Raw genomic sequence first — 18957 nt, 5'->3', positions numbered from 1 at the left:
GGACATTTTTTTTCTTTTTTAAGCTACAGTAAGAAGAGGATAACATGCTTTTACTCCTGTCCCAAAAAGTAGGATCAAATTCACATCATTCTCACAATTTGTTGTGGGTGGTTGGAACCAATTTTATACCCTGCAGATATTTAAGGGCTTAAATGTGAGAATCCAGAAGGCAAAGTGTTTTGCAATTCATTGTTAAAAAAAAAAAAAAAAAGCTCCTACCTGCCCAGTACTAAAGATATTTGAAAAAGTGGTTAATATAGTTGAGGTTTTAGTAAGTAAAGAGTCTGGTATTTCCCTGAGTGATGATCAATTCTGTAAATGTTAATGATACGTAAACGTTTAAGTGAAACGGTCAAGTTCACCATTGTTAACTGATGCAAAGTTTTTTTGCGGTTTGTGTCCAACTCTGAAAAGCTCTAATTTCTTTCTTTCTTCATACAGATTCTCAGTTAAAAGTGAAGACAGTGAAATGAGAAATTATCACTTTTCTCGGGGATGGGGAAGAGCCATTTGGGACAGGAAGTGGAGGAATATGTGGGAAGGGTGGTGGATTGTTTCCTTGCCCCAGACTCAGTGACCCTGAACTGAATGCATCCTAATGAGGCCTGACGCTCAATCCATCAGACAATCACCCAATAGAGATTTGGTTGTTTAGTCACAAAGACTAAGTGCTATTTTAATCATGCCAATGCAGATGCACAACTGGAGAATAATTACTCAAGTGTTGCTCCCACCCTTCACTCCCTGTGGGACCAGAAGTCACAAAGCCATCACGATGATGATGATGGTAAGTTCTCACAAGCGTACAACCTGCCCACAACCAGCCAAGTCATTTTGTTTTCCATTATGACATCCCTTTTATCTCATCCTCTGACTCCAAACTATTTTAGACCCCACAGCTAGGCCTTGCGGTCAGCGCTCCCAAGCATCAGAAGAGCTGGAGTTTCAAACTGTAGCTAAAGAGACGGTGTAGTGAAATGTAGCAATCCCAAGGACAACAGGAAGTGATAAATCAAAGCGAACGGCTGATTGAAGGCGATTGCTGAGAAGAGGACAGCTGTGCAAGATAGGGGCTCTCATACGTAATGGAGATTGTCACAATTCCACTGTGGCATCAAAATACAGCAAGAGGAAACATACAGCATTAATGAAACATTAGCTGAGGACACCCTAAGGAAATGGACTGATGTCCCACAGAGAGAACAACACAAACTAGTCCAAACAACAGCAATGTTTATTTTCCTGACCTTCTGCCCCTTTCTACTGCATCTATTCGCCTTTGCTTATCCCTCTGTTCAACTATATTCTTTACAAAATAAAGTTTGTTTTTTTGGTTTTTGCCAGATTAACATTCCAGGACCATTTTGCTGTAGTGTTTTCAAGGTCGGATCAAGTATCCTCTAATGTTTCACCTCGACGGTGATATTCGTTCAAGGAAAATATTTCACACGAACAACACCAATATTAAAAGAATGAGCTCGACTTTCATCATCTAAAGAAAATCTCTATTATTAATCAAAAAAATTTTGTCAAAAATCCACACCAAGTTAATAAAATACAGAAGTAATACAAGAAATATGCTCATCCTGAATAACCGGCCATTAATAGAACTTCAACTCTGACCCAGTCTACACATTCATCAAGCTGATTTATCACCTTGTGCTTGGCCAGTTCTCTGAGAGGAAATCCATCTTCAGCAGAAATAACCACTGCTTCAGCTGATGTACTAAACTTCTGCTGATAAGTATCTAATATTTGAGGGTCGTGCAGGGACTTCCCAGATGAACTACAGCTCATTAACTGACTTCAGGAAACACAGGGCAGCATGAAGAGAAGGTATTTTCAGGTGGTGCTTGAGAGAGATTCTAAGTGACTGAGTATGATATTTTTTCATTATTATCTCTCTGTGGAGGCTGGTCTGACAGCACATCAGTCCATTCAATTCAGAAGAGATATCAATCTTTTTTTTTTTTGTGCCTCCTTTTCCAAATGCTGCACAGATCTGAGAGAGGGGAAAACAAAACAAACAAAAGAAATTAAAAGAAAAAACTCTCATCTAACCTCTTTTCATATACATGATGACCTTGGACCTTAAATGATCTGCTTGACTTTTTTATAAATAAGAAAGAGATTATGAGACTATGTGGGCTCATCCACATAGTCACAATCAGTCTTTCCCAATAATGAATAAAAATAGATTATAATGTCATTTCATTACTGGCATTTCTATGAAAGCATGTGCATAAAAGATCGGGACAGAAATGAAATTCACTATATTACGATTTTAACGCTTGTTGGAAGTGAAAATCAGCACTGGCAGCTTGCCCATCATTAATAATACACAGTCTATTGGTATTTGGCAATTGTTTATTTTTTCCAGATTATTTTAAACATTTCTTTTTGATAGAACAACAAAAAACCTGCATGTAAACATCAGGTAAATATAAGGGTCATTGTAGTCATTTAGAGTAAAAAGAAGGTTGCATTTCTCAGCCAGTGAAATGAGAAAAGCCTTTAAGCCTTGTTACTGCTGTAGAAATGTGGACCTCAGGGGTAAATGAGGATAAAGTGAAGCTTGATCCAAATGTCGGGGCTTCACCACTCTTCAAGTGGACTTTCTGCAGACTTTCAGACTGCCGGGGATGCATACTTAACTATATTTACTCACAATAAAGGGACACTGTCGTTTTTCAAATTGCTAACTAAAAAAAAACCCAAAAAGAACTCATGACGAATATGTGAAATAATTAATCTCTCTTAAAACATTACTTGAATCATATGGTAGATATGTCACATGTCCACAGTGTGTGCATGTGAATTTTGCCTGTGTGATTTGTACTCACCACCAGGTGATATTTTCAGGCTCTGCCATGCTTGACCTGCCCACTAGGTGTCATCATCAAGTTTCGCCGTTGCTGCTGATCACCTGTCTGCACAGTGGCACCTCATTATCTTGGTAGCCTTTTAGTGCACAAGGTGGACTCTTCATGTTTGTTGTTTGTCAGACAGAAACATTTTGACATAGCACAGCAGAAAAAGCACAGGTGTAATGATGGCTGAATCCACTTAACCGCTTCAGTATCAGGGTCCTGGTATTGTGTATGCTGGCTCTCTGTCACACTGTCATGGCTTACTAGGACATTTGAACAGAAGAGAGCCATAGTTAACATTATTAGTAACACCTTTGCTTTTCCTTGAGCAGGTCAGGATGCCTGTGTGCATATGGTTTTTCTTTGACATGTGATATGTGGTGATGGCAGACTTCATTATCTTACATGAAGCAGGTTGTTGGACCTAGAAACAAGTATTGATACAGGTTGAAATAAAAAAAAAAACAAAACAAGCATTTAATATTTGGAAAATGTCATATTAATCTTTTTTTGTGAAATTTAATAGGTCTTTTTTTCACAGCAGATATTTTTGATAGTTTTATCTGTAAATGATTTGTGACTGGTCTAATAAGGGAGTTCAACATGAAGTTACTTGAGCTCTGCATTCACCTGTTTGCCGATAAGGCAAATGATTTTATCCGTCCCCCGAGGTCAGACAAAGTAAGAGTTTCTCCATTTTCAACGAAAACTCCTTTTCTCCTGGACCATACGTCAATTTTCTTTGGAGACTTTTCCATCTCATTTCTACATTAAACTGCGGAGCTGTCCATGAACACTGCTAACTTTAGCTAGCAGCACTAACACTGTTGACAGCAAGGGTGTAGAACTAGTAGGGACACACACTTGATTTACTAACAAACACACAGTGATAAGAACAAAACTGGCCAATGTGCACATGTCCTGATTCTGTAACTAAGAATATTTTATTACACACATTAGTGAATAAGGCCCACTGCAATGAGGAAATCGGTCCTTCAGTGCTTAACAATATCTGACTGCACCCTCTGCGGAACATTTTCACTCAAAGTTCATGGCATCTTATCTTTTTCATTCGGAAATCAATCCAATTGTACAGGCAAAATTCATGTGTAGTTAAATCCACCACACAACAAAGGCCCACAGGGACTTCACTGTTGGGCACAAGGGAACTAATATGGAAAGAGTAGACTGGACTAACCATGTTGGATATACTGGTACATTGCTAATAAGCGATAAAGGCTGAGCCTTATGTCAGAGGGTACAAGTGATGAACACCCAGTGGGCCAATTAGACTTACGGGCTTACGGGGGGTGAGAAATTACTGCTAAAAAAGTGAGTGGGAGTCTCTTAACCCCTCATGTCCCCCAATCACTTTGCAAATATTTTATGCATGCACATGCGCACACACGCACACACACACAACTTACTCCACATTTGATAAAGGGGAAACCTTTGAGAGAGAGCTAGTCCATGTGTCAGCTTTATTTATGTCTGTGAGGAGACAAGAAGTAAAGGAGAGAGTCATATTATTTCTGTGAGTAAATATAGAAATTATAAACTTCAAGCACAGTCCCATGACTCACACATGTGTAGGAGTCATGGGACTGTGTGCATGCTTGAATTTGTACCATACTGGCTTTGTGTGTAAGGGTGTTCATGCAAGTTTTTATGAAGTTTGTGGATCCAACTCAATCCTAGCTCCGCCAAGGAGGTCATGTTTTCGGTTCAGATTGTTTGCTTGTCTGTTAGCACAATTATGGAAAAATTACCGGTCTGATTTTAATAAAACTCTGTGCAAGGGTGTAACATTGGCCAAGGAATAGCCCGTTAAATTTCTGAGTGAATCTGAATAACAGGGAAGAAAAGCCTCATGATCACATAATGTTTACCTCCATTTGAGTTAGTAGAGTGCTATAAAACAGAAAGCTAGCCAGTGCCGTGACAGCCCTCTTCTCCATTGCTGCATGCTGTTCTACTACACATCCATGGCCAGGACAGATAAGAATTGTGAGGAACAGATTTGTTACCTTCAGGCGGTGTGAGGACCAATTATTTTTTTTAAGGGCGGCCCAATAAATACAATAAATATGTTAGTATGCTGTCACACTGCTGTGTCTTAGTACAGCAACACTAATTCGTTAGTATGGCTGTAAAATAATAAAAATAATAATTAATTAATTAACCAAGGTTCAAGGGTAAAGTTCAGCACTGATGTCATTATAAAATATAGCACTGCTTAATGAAATACAGCTGTAGCCTCTTTCATACACAGAAAAAGTAAAAACAGTATTGAAAGTATTATGTAATTTTTAAGAAAAGTGTGTCTATGAATTGTTGATACCTTAATGTTTGGCAGAAATAATATTTCTCCTTAATTTTCACACTTCCAAGAGGCTCTACTGTACTATATTTTTAAAGCTTCACAACAGTGCCAGATTATGTCATACCCTCCTGTTTTGTCAAAATCTCACCAGTGGAGTCTAGAGTCTCATGTTGAGTTTCAAAATGTGACCTTTAGCTAATGTGCCCTCATTAGACTGATCCATTTCAAATGGTAAAGGAAGCTGAGTGTGTGTATCTAGGTTTGTGTTGGTGTTATGTTTGTCAAACATCAATCGGGAATTCTGACCTTTAATTATAATAACCCCACTGAGCCAGCAACTTCTCTTCTTCTTAAAATGTTTTTTTTTTTAAATTGTGCTCTCCTAAGTTTTGTAAATCCGTGTCGGTGATGTTAATCTGTCCGATCATTGTTCAGTTGAGTAAAAAAAAAAAAAACAAAAATGTCAATTTAATGGTGGCACTAGAGGAAACGTCAAGATCACCAAAGTCAGCAGGACTGTCTGAATGTATCTTTACATACACTTCATGATTGTCTATGCGACAGCTGCTGAGATATTTGACCAGATCAACAGAGCGCCATTGTCGCTGCTGGTGGAGATAAAATGGATACCTAAACAAGTCGACAGTGTCCATATCTTTAAAAAAAAAAACTGTAGGTTTTCTCTGAGTGAAAATAAACTACGCATCCCAACATTCACCATGACCATCTACAGAACACTGCGCCCTTCACTGAGTTGGTTTCTGTTTACTTATCATCCTGTTCTTTGCTAGGTGAAGATTTGTGTCACCCTGTCTTATTACAGTGATGGGTTCCTGTACTCTACCCATAAATTATGCAATACTCATGTGGAATACAATGCCCAACAATGACAGCAGTGTAAAATTTCAAAGCATTTTATCTCCGGTGCCCAGATTGAATTCAAAAATCCTCCAGTCGGGATGCTGCTAGAGCTTGAGGGGTTCAGCCAGACTGAATATGGTTTACAAGCAGATCTAGATGATGAAAACTATGGGAAAACAAGGTGTGGGTCGGGGACTGACACTTGGGCCTTCTTATTGTTTGACATAAACCCATCGAAAAGAATTTCTCAACTGACAGTCTAAAAGGCCCTGAGGCTCTGTTGTGCTCTTCATATACATTATATGACTAACCCTTTATCTCTCTCTCAGACACACAGACATTCAGAGGAACATGTGATATCAATGCTAAAATAATTCAGGACCAGCAGAGGTTTAGTCCCAAAATGCCAATCTCTCTCAACTGTAAAAAAAACAAACAAAAAACAGACAAATGGGATGAGAAAAAAAAAGTAAATGGAGAAAATAAATGGAAAATTGTGAAATATCTTCTCTATGAACAAGTCAAGGTACTCTGTAGCTTTCATTTAAGCCAAACACGAAAGAAGATGATTTCTACAGCGTGTCGATAACCAGTGAGTGGATGTAGCCGTAATTAATGGACTCAGCTGCTGCAGCATTTGGTTGGAAGGAAACCATGACTTCTGTTTGGCAAAAGAAAAACAAAAACCTTGGCGAGAGTAAAGCATTCAGCGCACAATTACGATTCAAAGCTGCTAAAAAACTGTAAAATGATAACGTAAATGTGAATGTATGATCTTAGGAAAAGTCTTACTTTTAAAGTTGCTCAAGTTAATATTTTTTGCTATTGCTGGATGAAATTGCTGTGGGCAGTTCGAAAGGGGTATCTAATTGCAACAAACACACCGAGAATAATCATCCAACTCTGCAGTTCCTTTCAGGTTTAAAGATCATTTTTTCAGATCAACTTTTTTTTTTTTTTTACAGCCCAAGACTTTATTGTCTTGGCTAACTGTTGCGCGTAAGCACAATACCTATGTCAGTATGTGATGAGTATTGACCAATAAATACTTTAAAGTGTAATATCAGCATCGGCCTGTAATGAAGGTTTTAATTATAATTTGTAATGAAGGCATTTAAATTATGCATGTGCCATGGGATCCACTGACTACGTTTTCTTATTTTTGCTCAGTAACTGTGTATTTTGATCATATGTCTGATTTATTACTGGGCCGTTAAAATAAGAGTGGGCATTACAATATGTTATTTCCACCAGGAAAGACTTCTCTGCAATTAGGCAGAAGGAAATACTTGGATATGTCGGTCTTGACAATTGGCCAAAATGAGTTGGAAAATATTGGCATATCAGATATCAGCAAAAGTCCAATATCAAGCATCCCTGACTGATCCCTTGATTCAAGCTGCAGAGAAACGGCTCTCAGTTAACAGCCAGAACACCCAGGCTACATGAGCTGCATCTCAGGCTGCATTGAGGAACCTCTTGATGGTCATTTCAGCCATATTAACAGGCTAAGAGCAGCGACATTGCCCATGTGAACAGTGCAGCTGCAGTTGCGCTTTATCTAGATTTGGTGCCTCGCCCGTTTTTTTCTGCTTCATCACGGCTCTTAGCAAAAACAGGCAATGAATACAATTTGCTGATTGTCATACTGACATCATACCAGCTTTTCACCACAGTTTCAGTGTCTATCTGTTGAATATGTCACAGGCATGAAGAAACACAAAACATCAGGTGAAGAGCAGGATTTTTGCGGTATTCTTTCTTTCTCTCTCTCTTTGCCCTCATTAGTCTTTACTCAGATTGCACTTGATGTCTCAATGTCATGTTTACATCTTGTGACACTGTCCAGAGCTGCTAAAAACACAAGGCTTAAGTGTGTGTGGTCTTAAGGCAATGACTTAAATGTCATACTTGGTATATTTCTTCACATTATAGCTACATTTATTACTAATGAATGAATTAATGTATACAGCCCTGTTCAGACAACACAGCCTGTGAGAAAAGATAACATACCCAAACACAGCACATATTTTCTTGCACTGCTGTGAAACTTTTGCATTTAGACTTGAAATACCCAAAGCGAGATTATTTGTCGTTGTTATTTTACAGAAACATGATACAGGTCATGTTATTAGTTTGCCGTCTAAGAATGAAGCCTTGTTTAAACATACACAAGGGTTGCACAAAATCATGGTCACACACATGGATTTATTGGCAACCCTCTCTCCTCTTTCTTACACTTACACACACACACACACACACACACACACACACACACACACAGACCATAACTGTGCTGAGACATCTGCTTTCAGTTAGCAGGAAGCTTTCAGTGGCAACTGCATGTATCAAAGGCTCTGAAGTTCAACAACACATCTGCAGCACATCTCTCTTCAAGCATGTCTCTGCTGCGAGACAGAGCTTTAATCTAAAAGACACAGCCTACTCTGTCTCTGTCATGGTTAATGAAGTCTACGTGCAGTTGTGTCACAGTTAAGGGGAGTGTTAAATTGAATGTAACATAATACAACATGTTGGTCCTCTGCAGGGAATGTCTCACCTTTGGCCTCTCCTGTACTCACTGAGTGAGTGCTTATCTGGCCCTCAAACAGGAATCCTCATCAGACCTAAATCCTCTCCAGATGTTCCAGTATATTAATTACCTTGTCTGATGCTATATATGGGCTTAAGTGTCACAGTTTTCAAGCCGCTTGGCGCTTAGTTACTGGTGATGTTGGCCAGGCCGCCTGTTTTTCTTCAGCCATCCAGTTAAGTCCACACCTGCTCTCTGCTTCAAATTTTAGCCAGTAAATGTCCTAAATTCGCTTACTTTAGGGACAGTCTGATTTACTTTCTCATAATGTATCTGAATATGTGTTTTGTTGTTTTAAAATTTCTCTGAACTGAAAGACAAAATGCATTCTTGCCTTTGCCTTGATACAGTCCAAACTAAAACCGGAAAAAACAAACAAACTATGAAATATGAAAGAAATATGAAAGAAATCTTAGGAAGAGCTGCAGAGGAGGGATCTTTCACCCTTGACAGACAGACACATGATAGCTTTGTGTGTACAGAAGAAACTGAGTTGCTTGGGGTCTCACCAAGTGGTTCCTGTGCCATGTGACCTCCTTTCCGCCATGGTGATCTGGAAGAGGATAGGCCACACAAAGAAAGTTAGCAAAGTAATCAGTAGACAGGTATAAAGATTGCATAACATAAGCAATGATACATAAGGAAACCCAGTCCAGGTCCAACTGCTGAAGAACATCTGAAGAGCCATTATTTTTCTCTGTAATTTTTTTCTAATTCACAACTCTGGACCTCTGATGTGATCACAGTCATCTTCAGAGGAATTATGTAATCAACCATGTAGGCTACTGCACATAAGCTCTGACTCTGCTTGCTGGTGACAGAAGTGGAAATGGGCTGAGACACCAAGCAGCTGGTGGCGCAGAGCGAAGAGAGCAGAGAGGAGCTTAGATCAGAGTGCAGGCTTCCTCCTCATCCGGGCAGCACTCCCACGTGGTCTGGCCCTGTCCCATGGAGGGCTAAAATGATCACATCACAGTGAAGCGGAGGCAGACATGCTGGAACACTGGCTGCTGAGTGGCAGAGAGGAGAAGACGAGAAAGAGGAGGAGAACTAAGGTGGCTTAAAGGAGCTCATCGCACTGTAACTTCATAAAACACAGGAAAATTAAGAAAGCATCTTCATAAATTTGACAACACATTCTAGACTTAGTCTTACAATCTTATTCAAAAAAAATCTTACAAAACAAATTCTCAAAATTATTGTGAAACATCGTCCTTCATCGGTGCTTTGCAGCATGTTTCTGTTTTTACTTCCAGCACGTGTTGTCAAGCTTTCCAGGCTACGTGAGGAGAACAAAGCAAACACGATATATGTGTTTGTGTGTGCGCGCATGCGTGTGTGTGTACCTGTGTCATATTCAATGACAGATAGGAAGTCAGGTTTTAAGCCCCTGCTGTTCTTGTTCCTAATGAGATACCATTTCTTTAAGTCCCACATGACACTGACAATGACAGGAGAATAATCTCATTTTCTCAGCTGGCATCATAAAGCCATGTACTGTGTCTTGATTTGTGGTGTAATTTTAACTCACAAGCATAATTTCTTATGCCACCGGTATGCCATGAAGCTGAACCCAATACTGCAGCTCTGCATAAATAGTTCAGCACGAAAGCATTGTCTACATTAGAGTTTGACAATTTTAGGTTTATATAAGAACATTTTCACAGTGCTTAGTCACTGTGAAGATGAACGTGTTTTCTGGGGATAACACATTTCCATATTGTGGTACAGTAAACACACAACTCCTCGGCGTTAGGTTATAGTTCTAATAACACACTTGACTCGCACACTACGAAATTTGTGCACTTGTTGGTGAGGACTTTTATTCTCAGTCACATGTTAGTTGTTACTGATGTTATTTGATTAAAAAGAGGGCCTTCTATGTCTTGTTACAACTTTGATATGTAAACACATTAACCATGGCGCAAAAAATAGCAAAATAATAAAATTTTGTTTTTACTGACCTCCAGTGGTTGCCTTTGAGTGTACAAACAGAAAATCTTGCCGTCACTGTTGGATATTTTCAGTGAGGTCACAACTGTGTCCACAGCCAACAGTATATTACTGTCATATATATGTATATCATTGTATATCGTTTAGTGTAGCAGTGATTTCCAGACTGATGTTAAGTAACTTTTGGAATAAAAAAAACAAATTATATATTTTTTGTTTGACCTTCATGTAACCAGGTAAGCCATTGAGAACAAATCTCATTTATAATAGTGGCCTAGCTAAAGGTGGAGCCTTTTGAGGAAAGCGGGCAGGGGCTAAGAAGAAATACCAATAAAAATATCAATGTGTAAAATAGCATGGGGCCTATGAGCTACCCTTGGGGTACACCTTTAGGGGGAAAGAAGGGCTGAGACAGGAGGTTTAGTAAACACATTGCACGTTGTCCGTGAGATAGTTACAGAACCACACCACAATGTAACCAGAGACCAAAATGCTGCCCAGACTACCGGTAAGGATAGAATGATCAATAGAGTCAAATACTTTAGCTATAGATCAGTAACAACTGCCGAGTGATATTATTGAATATCTGAAGATACATTGATGTCACTGAGAACACTAAAAGTTGCAGTGATACAGCCATAACCAGATTGGACAGACAGAGTGTTACGAACAATCAGGTAATTAGTAAGTTGTTTAACAGAATCAGAATTCCTTTATTTATCCCTGGAGGGAAATTCCTGAAAGTATTTGCAAGTTTTTCCAACTCTTTAGATACATGATTATGATTTCAGCTGTGTGGAGGGACTGGTTAATAAGACTGAGTAAACAAATGGGTGCTCCCTGAAGGGGGATAAGGTTGGGTATTTTTTGGGATTTTTTTTCTAGCATTTTCTGACAGTTTACAGATCATCAGATGGTAACTTTTTCTTTTTTAAAAAAAATCTCAAAATCTCACTTGATAGAGCGCAAGTGGAGCAGTGGCATCAAGTTCCGTCTTGTCAAAACTTCAAAGACAGGTGACAAACACTTAGAACTGTGGGCAAACAGAAAGAAATAATCTCCTTTATTAGAGGATTCCGTTTCCTGAGTGTGTCTCAAGTGACTACTAAAAGAAATGAGTTGCAGCACAAATCCTTTTACTTATTGAATGAAAACACATGCATACAATAAAAGGTAAGTCACCATTGTAATCAGTGTTCTCCCTCCTTGGACAGAAAACTCATTTGGGTGAAAAGGATCAGTTTATTGTGTGTATCATTAAAACCACCTAAATGTCTATCTCACTATCTCTCTCCTTTAAGGGTTGCTCTTTCCCAGAAGTGCACTTCTAGCCTCTGCTTTGTGCAATGCCACATATCTCATGTCTCAATCACCAGCCCGCTGAAAGCTAAAACCTCACAGCTCAGTAAACCTAAGCTTATTTCCCTACCAAGATGCTGTTTGTGGTGTGTCAGAAGCACAGTCTCTGTTGCTATAATATCAGCCAGCAGAGGGGTTTAAGGGGGGGATTGACATGACATTCTGGTACAATCATTCGGAGGTGCTGAGTGTCATCTTTGGGTTTATGGGAAGGTAGAAAGCTATGAAACAGACCCCATCATCACATGTATCAACAAAGACTCATAAAACTTGAAGGCTGCTTATGGTTAAACATCTAAATAAATACAAACTCTGTCACGACAAAATGGCACACAAAATGAGAAAGGCTGACTCTAGAAGTGCGATTCCTATCAGCCTGTCTTTATCCCATGAATCTTTTATGCTTTTGGAGTATGCAAATCCTCCTCTTTATCTCTGTCTTTTCTCAAAGGTACAGAGATCAAATCCTTCAAGACTGAATTCATTTTTACACTAATCTAGACAACAAAAACAGGACAACTTTATTCTGACATCAGATGAATGCAATAGTTAAACATGTGCTTATCGGTTATCTGCGCCTTGTTTTCTTCTGATTAAGAGCATGATTTGGAAACCATTATCAGAAACAAAGCAACGGTGTTTCCGTATGTCATGATGCTGTTCGTGACTCCTGCTCACTGAAGCACACAGTTAAAGGCAAATGAGTCCATAAACAGACCCTGACGTGCAAGCTGTCATCTGATGGGTATTTGGCTCTGCCAGTGCTCATTTGAAGCTGCTAGATGAGCATATGCATGTGTGCACTAACACGCACACATGCAAGCGGGGGCTCACGCACACACGCACACACACACTGTCTCATGCCATTAGCGCCTGGCAGTGTCATTCCTTATTGGAAACCAAACCAGGTAGGTCCTTCATGCATTACCCATCGTGCATAGCCAGGCCACAGTGTAACAGGAACCTGTCAATTAAAATGGATTCATTCTGTTCATTGTGCACCTACTTCAACCCAGAAAGGAAGGGAGGAAAGGGAAGGGGCTGAAGGGTGTTATAGGAGTGTGAGGGTAAGGACAGCATAAGAGGAGAGGAGAGGAGAACAGCTGAGTGTTTTCATAGAATGTCATCATGAGTATGTGTGAAAACGATCAGTTATTCAGACCGACAGAGTGGACCAGCATGGGTGTCAGTGTCTATTGTGGACTTAAACACATTCAAAGTGATGACTGGAAGTGACTCCTGCTGGCATTGTCATGGCAACCTCTGACCCCCACTTTCACCACCACCAACAACACCACCCTTTCCTCTGTGGATATATTATGAGCACCGAGGGTGCAGCCCATTAATTGCAGTTAAAGCTTCTCATATCCACTGCACATACTGACATTTTCAGGCCTATTCACTGCTGGTCCTCGTGACACCCCGCAAGAGTCATTCTCTGGCTCACAGCACATAAATGAAACAAAAATAATGACTTGATAGGATTCTCTGTGCCTGTAAGTGTAATTTAGTTTTAAATAGCTAAAATTCAAGGAGTCAGTTTTGAATGCCCAGGTTCCACACTCGCACACATGCACTCAGGAACACACATACTCAGACACACACTCAACGTGAACATCTTCCTGGGAATTGAGTGGGAGTGGAACAGGAAATAAAAGATAGTTGAATGTGATGTGACTGAAATATTTGAAATTACCCTTGAACTTGTAATGTACCTTGTAAGGTACTTGAAAACCCTGCTCTTGCATTCTCTTACCAGTAGCTTTATCTGTGACACCCAGTCTGTTCTGAACTATTCTGTCACACCTATTTTTAGTTACTCTGTGGTTTCTGCACCTTAGCAGGATTTTAGAAAAAGTCTAAGTTTCCCCAAATGCATATCTAACCCCTTTTTTTTCCAGATCAGACACCAAAAAAGTGTCCCTTTTTTCTCTTCTTTTGGAATTTTCATCTTTAAGTTGGATTTTAATGGGCAAAATTAAGACCTAAATGCTGCTCTCTTTTAACTGGCAGGAATAAACTGGTGTAGAAATGCTGTGAATCCTTTATGACTCAAAAATGCTATAAAATACGACTATGAGTTTTAAACTGTAGAATGGAAACTCCTTGCAGGTTGCCAAAACACCCAAATTCCCAGAATAATTACTGAGGACATGAACTCAATATCCTCCGCAGTTCTTGCCTCTTGACAATTCCAATATGACTAAATGAAGGATACACATTTACACACACACACACACACACACACACACACACTCGCTCAGTCAACCATAATAAGACTCCGTATGAGGGATGGCGTGACTGCACATCCATGGCCTTTGTGACTTAACGTAATAATCATGGAGATCATGCTGAGCACTTAGAGATTGGAGGATTGCACCTATGATGATAAAAGTAATGCATGTTCTTAGTGCTATATGATATGCTGGTTTCATATTCTGAAGTATTAGGGTGTAGAAGCCTAACACCTGCAAGTTCTCTGTAACAACACTGGTCTAAACCTTTATTCATTCAGGAAAGTAGCCCCGAGAGCCTGAACATGGTGACCACACTCACGGTTGCATACCTTCACACCTGGCTCGCACAACCACAGTCTGCTTTGTTGGCCACTGAGCAGCTCCACTGGAACAGCAGACTGGCTTTGCTCAAGGACACCTCAGTGGTGGTAATAAAGGAGAGACAAACAGTGCTATTTCAGCAGGAGTCTTGGGGCAGTATATTATTCCACCACAGCACCACTATTTAGCATCAACCTGCCAACAGGATTCATAAACAGCATACAGATTGAGCAAAGTGGACCAAGAAGGGCCAAGTTTTGCCTTTAAAACCCCTAATGGGTTGATATGGGTTTCACTAAATGACACCTTAAAAAGCTGTACATAGTCATATGGGAGCAGGATACCACTGTCTGCATGCAGGTGATATAAAAGCTACGCTCTTCATGGCAAATAGCTGTGCTAGTTGGTTCAAGCAAATCCTCACTGGTCCAAAATACACAAAACATTCACACGCTTCAGGAAAGCATACTATATACTGGATTCAAATGATGCAATTTCTTCTTTCTTTTCTCAGCATGGAGCAGAGTGAGAAAGCAGTGTACAGGACATGATGTTCTTGGGGTAGAAAATAGTGCATTTGGTCTGAGTGTGGCTCTGCTCTGCACCCCTCAAATTAGCAAGCAGCTTGAGTGGACTGAAAGCATTAATAGTTTGTGCTGGTCCTGTAAATAATTATATAAATGCTGATTAATGCTTGGAGGACCGCTTCTCTTAATAAAATGATTTTTCCAGATATTTGGGTTTTTATTTAATGCTTTGAAACCTAAAATACATTTTTGAAATTCTGCACAGTTTTCTCCAATATGCACATTGAATGTATCACTGAACCAGCAGTAATTAGTAACTATTTTTAATTGCTTTAAGTTTTACTAGATTTATGCTTAAAAAAATGATGATGTTACCAGGGGTCGGATGATGTTCTGGAGATGAATTTGTAAAATACATAAAAATATTTTTGGTGAGGATTATTTCCATCAATATTAGCTAATTTAGGCACAACACACCACAAGTGTGATATGTCCTGGTGGAATGACATATGGGTCACTCTTTTTTGGCAAAATGAACTACCTTCCCACTCTAACCGGAGCTGTCAACAACAGGGAGAGAGGGACCCAAAAAAGCAACATGCTTGGACTGAAGAGAATTCATCTCTCTCTCTCCATCTGTCTGTCTGTATATCTTTATGGAAATCATGGGCACAAAAGAAGCAGTGACCTCTCAAACACACTGACTGTCTTAATTTGCAATACAGCAGAGGCAGCATCACAAACCTGGCTTTAATTGGACTATTTAAATAAAATAAAATGACGTGTCCTTGTTTTGCATTCTCTATCAGATGATTTTATCTGAAGAAATTAAACACGTACGTCTGCACCATCTCGAAAACCTCACTCGAGTTTTATTTCAGTCTAGGCCAAGTGAGAGAGATGAGCAGACAGAGCCACTTCACTTTTAAAAGATAAAGAACATGTAGTCTCACCTCTGAATGAAATAAAGCTTTTCTTCTTGTAGAGTCACTGACAGACACTGGATGATATAACAGCACTTTACATGTTCCTGAAAAAAAAAAACGAAACAACTTTTAAGCCAGTAGAAAGCCATGAGAGTTAAGGCCAAAGAGCACTTCTGTTGTCAGTAATAATTCCATTAGTTTTCAGCACATGGACATTCTAATGGAGGCACACTAATGCAGTCTAATTTGGGGATTCTTCTACTTTTTGTTGCCACACAGAAAAATTTGTTTTCTCATTATAACAGCATTGCAGCACAGCAGTGGTGTAGATGTAGTGCTATGATAACAGTATAACAGTACAGTAAACAGAAAGTATGCACTGGGTTGGGATTGTTTATGTGACAGGGGATACAATCCCATCCATGCAAGGTCAGGGCTGGATCCTCTGCAGATGACTACGGGTGTGAGGCGGGGTACACCCTGAACTGGTCTCCAATCAATTGCAGGGCTGACACAAAGACAACCACACACTCTCACACTCACACCTAGGGGCAATGTAGAGTAGCCAATTAACCCAATGTGCATGTCCTCTGGGACTGAGCCGGAGTACCCAGAGAAAACCCACGCAGGCACAGACCAGGACTCAAACCCAGAACTCTCTTGCTGTGAGGCAACAGCACTAACCACCGCACCACTGTGCCTCCCTATGCTATGTACCATAAAACAACAGCAGTAAAATAAAAAAAGGACACATTCACATAAGAGAATACATGAATGTGTCTACATATTCACGTATGTGAATGTGTCTAATGTGCAGATACTTCTCGTATTGTGTATTATTGTTAACATTATTGAACTCCTGTGACATTGGTTGATTGAATGCTAATGTTAACTGCTGTCTAAAAGTAGCTATTTGGTCATCAATGTTGTTTTACCTCAGAATATTGTTCAATGTCTCTTAGGACTGCTACAATCCATTGTCCTTCATTTGCCCAGGAATCAGTGAAACAATGACAATTTGTCCGATTCCCAGTGTGACGTCGGGATATTGGCTGCTGTGTGAATATGATCTAAAATCAGTAATGATGAGTAGCATCAAAGGCCATGCTAAAGGTTAAAGCACTCTCCGGAATTAGTATCCACCAAAAAATAATAAATAATCCTAACCCTGACATTGTAAAAATTATCAAATTGAAATTTGACCAATTGCTATGGGGGAAAACTTTACAATGTATATTCTGCTTGCACTGTGTTCTGCAAAATAAACAGATGATAGTTTGCTTCTGGGACAACTGTGATAATGTGGTCATTTATTTCTGTTTCAGATCCTGAGGATAAACAAACACTGTCCTACTTCCCTTTCAGTAATTTGATGGATCATTTGGTTCTCAGTGTGTGTGTGTGTGTGTGTGTGTGTGTGCGTGTGTGTATTCCATGTTTTGGCATGCTTGATTGTGTGCATGTGCATGCAGTTAGAGGGCTATCCACAAAAACAAATGGGTTGAGGCAAACTCATCCATGACTCCTGGTCACGACACTAAATGAAGGCACTAGGAGTGAGTTCAGTTCTTACAGCTGAGGACTACATGGGAGTACAGGAACCTGTTTGCAAAAATAAAAAAATGACACTACACTATGTTCACAATTATTTAGTGGCACCTTAAAAGGTTTTATAAGATCTGGCACTTGTTGATGCTTTTGATATGCTGGCAAGATCTACAGTGAAAATGACTTTTGCCAAGATTCATGTTCCTGTTGCAGACTACGGAACAGACTTAGTTTAGTTAATCAGTCATTTTAAGAGTCATTTCTCTCTGAGAACTGAACAAAAACTGATGAGAAGAAAGAAGGGAGGGCAAGAGCTACTTACCTACCTGTCAACAGCACCACTGCTGCCCAAGCTGCTATTTACCACAGCTGAACTGATTCTCACTGAAAAGGTTGAGGTTTTAACAAAGCCCGATGTGGAACAATACTCCAACAAACCAGTAACTCTGCTCTATGTTTACATTCTGATAACAGCAAGACAACACTACGTTGTTAAAAATGCAGAAATTTCAGGTTTGGTTTACACATAATATTAAATAATCAGTGATTTGAAAACGCATGTGAAATATGATTACTTTGTGACATTTCTGGGTCACTGATATGAATAAACTTCTTTTGAGACTGTTGGCAGTGGCTGAATGTTTATCTTAAAAGACAATTTCCGACCCACCATTGTAAATAAAATCCAACAAAAACAAAATCCCAAAATTAAAGTCACTGTCACTCAGGTTTGTTGGATCAGCTCTGTTTGGGTAGCATGTGCTGGCTCCCGTCAGCACAGTCGTTATCGTTCTGGCTAAGCCACACACTTCTGTTGGTCCAAAGAGAAAACAACCCACTGTGTTTAACTGGCTGCTGGTTTGTGTTTCTTTGACTAAAATGTTCTGGCACACACACATAACACTTTCTGCATATCTGACTTATACTGTAGCTGAAACTACACAGAACGCCAGATACTGACCTCATACAATTTAGAGCAAATAAACCGTCTAGCAACTACGATAACTCTTTGAACCACAAATCCTTCTTGAGATCACTTTAATTTTACATTGTCTTTAAATTTAACAGAACTTTATTTTTGACTGTTTAGTCTGCACCAAATTCAACTGCACAAAAAGTAGAGCTGAATACAAGTTACAGTTAATCGCTATGGGATCAGTTTAATAAAACATATAAAGCATATTCAAATGTCATTATCAAGTCTCCTTGTTAATCAACACATGAATACATTACTTAAAATAAACAATAGCAATCTTTCATTTCTGAAGCTATGAGATTTAATAAATAATCAATTTGTATTTAATTTACAAAGTAAATACTTGAAAGATAAGTGTACCTGGCAATGGCATGGAGATGACACTGGTTGTCTGACACAACAGAAAAGACAAACTGGCACAGGACGAAGGGAGACGAGGACTATACACACACACACACACACA

General features: G+C 39.4%; 1 long non-coding RNA gene across 14 annotated transcripts; it reads right to left on the bottom strand.

Annotated features, from left to right (window-relative positions):
* Positions 1-220: 220 nt before the first annotated feature.
* On the bottom strand, positions 221-18957 carry LOC124068016. 14 transcript variants are annotated; one of them, XR_006844870.1, is made up of 7 exons: positions 18855-18932; positions 17845-18329; positions 15998-16074; positions 9157-9200; positions 4298-4361; positions 2844-3294; positions 2466-2633 (listed from the first exon to the last, which is right to left on the bottom strand). It is a non-coding gene; the product is annotated as an uncharacterized LOC124068016 (long non-coding RNA). The 14 variants fall into 14 exon arrangements; XR_006844865.1 differs by lacking the exon at positions 18855-18932 and adding an exon at positions 6366-6474 and having other exon boundaries at positions 17841-18848; XR_006844869.1 differs by lacking the exon at positions 18855-18932 and having other exon boundaries at positions 17841-17902; positions 18189-18848.

This window comes from Scatophagus argus, chromosome 12 (genome assembly GCF_020382885.2).
Source record: "Scatophagus argus isolate fScaArg1 chromosome 12, fScaArg1.pri, whole genome shotgun sequence".
NCBI classification, from domain to species: domain Eukaryota; kingdom Metazoa; phylum Chordata; class Actinopteri; family Scatophagidae; genus Scatophagus; species Scatophagus argus.
This window is presented reverse-complemented; position numbering and strand designations above follow the sequence as displayed.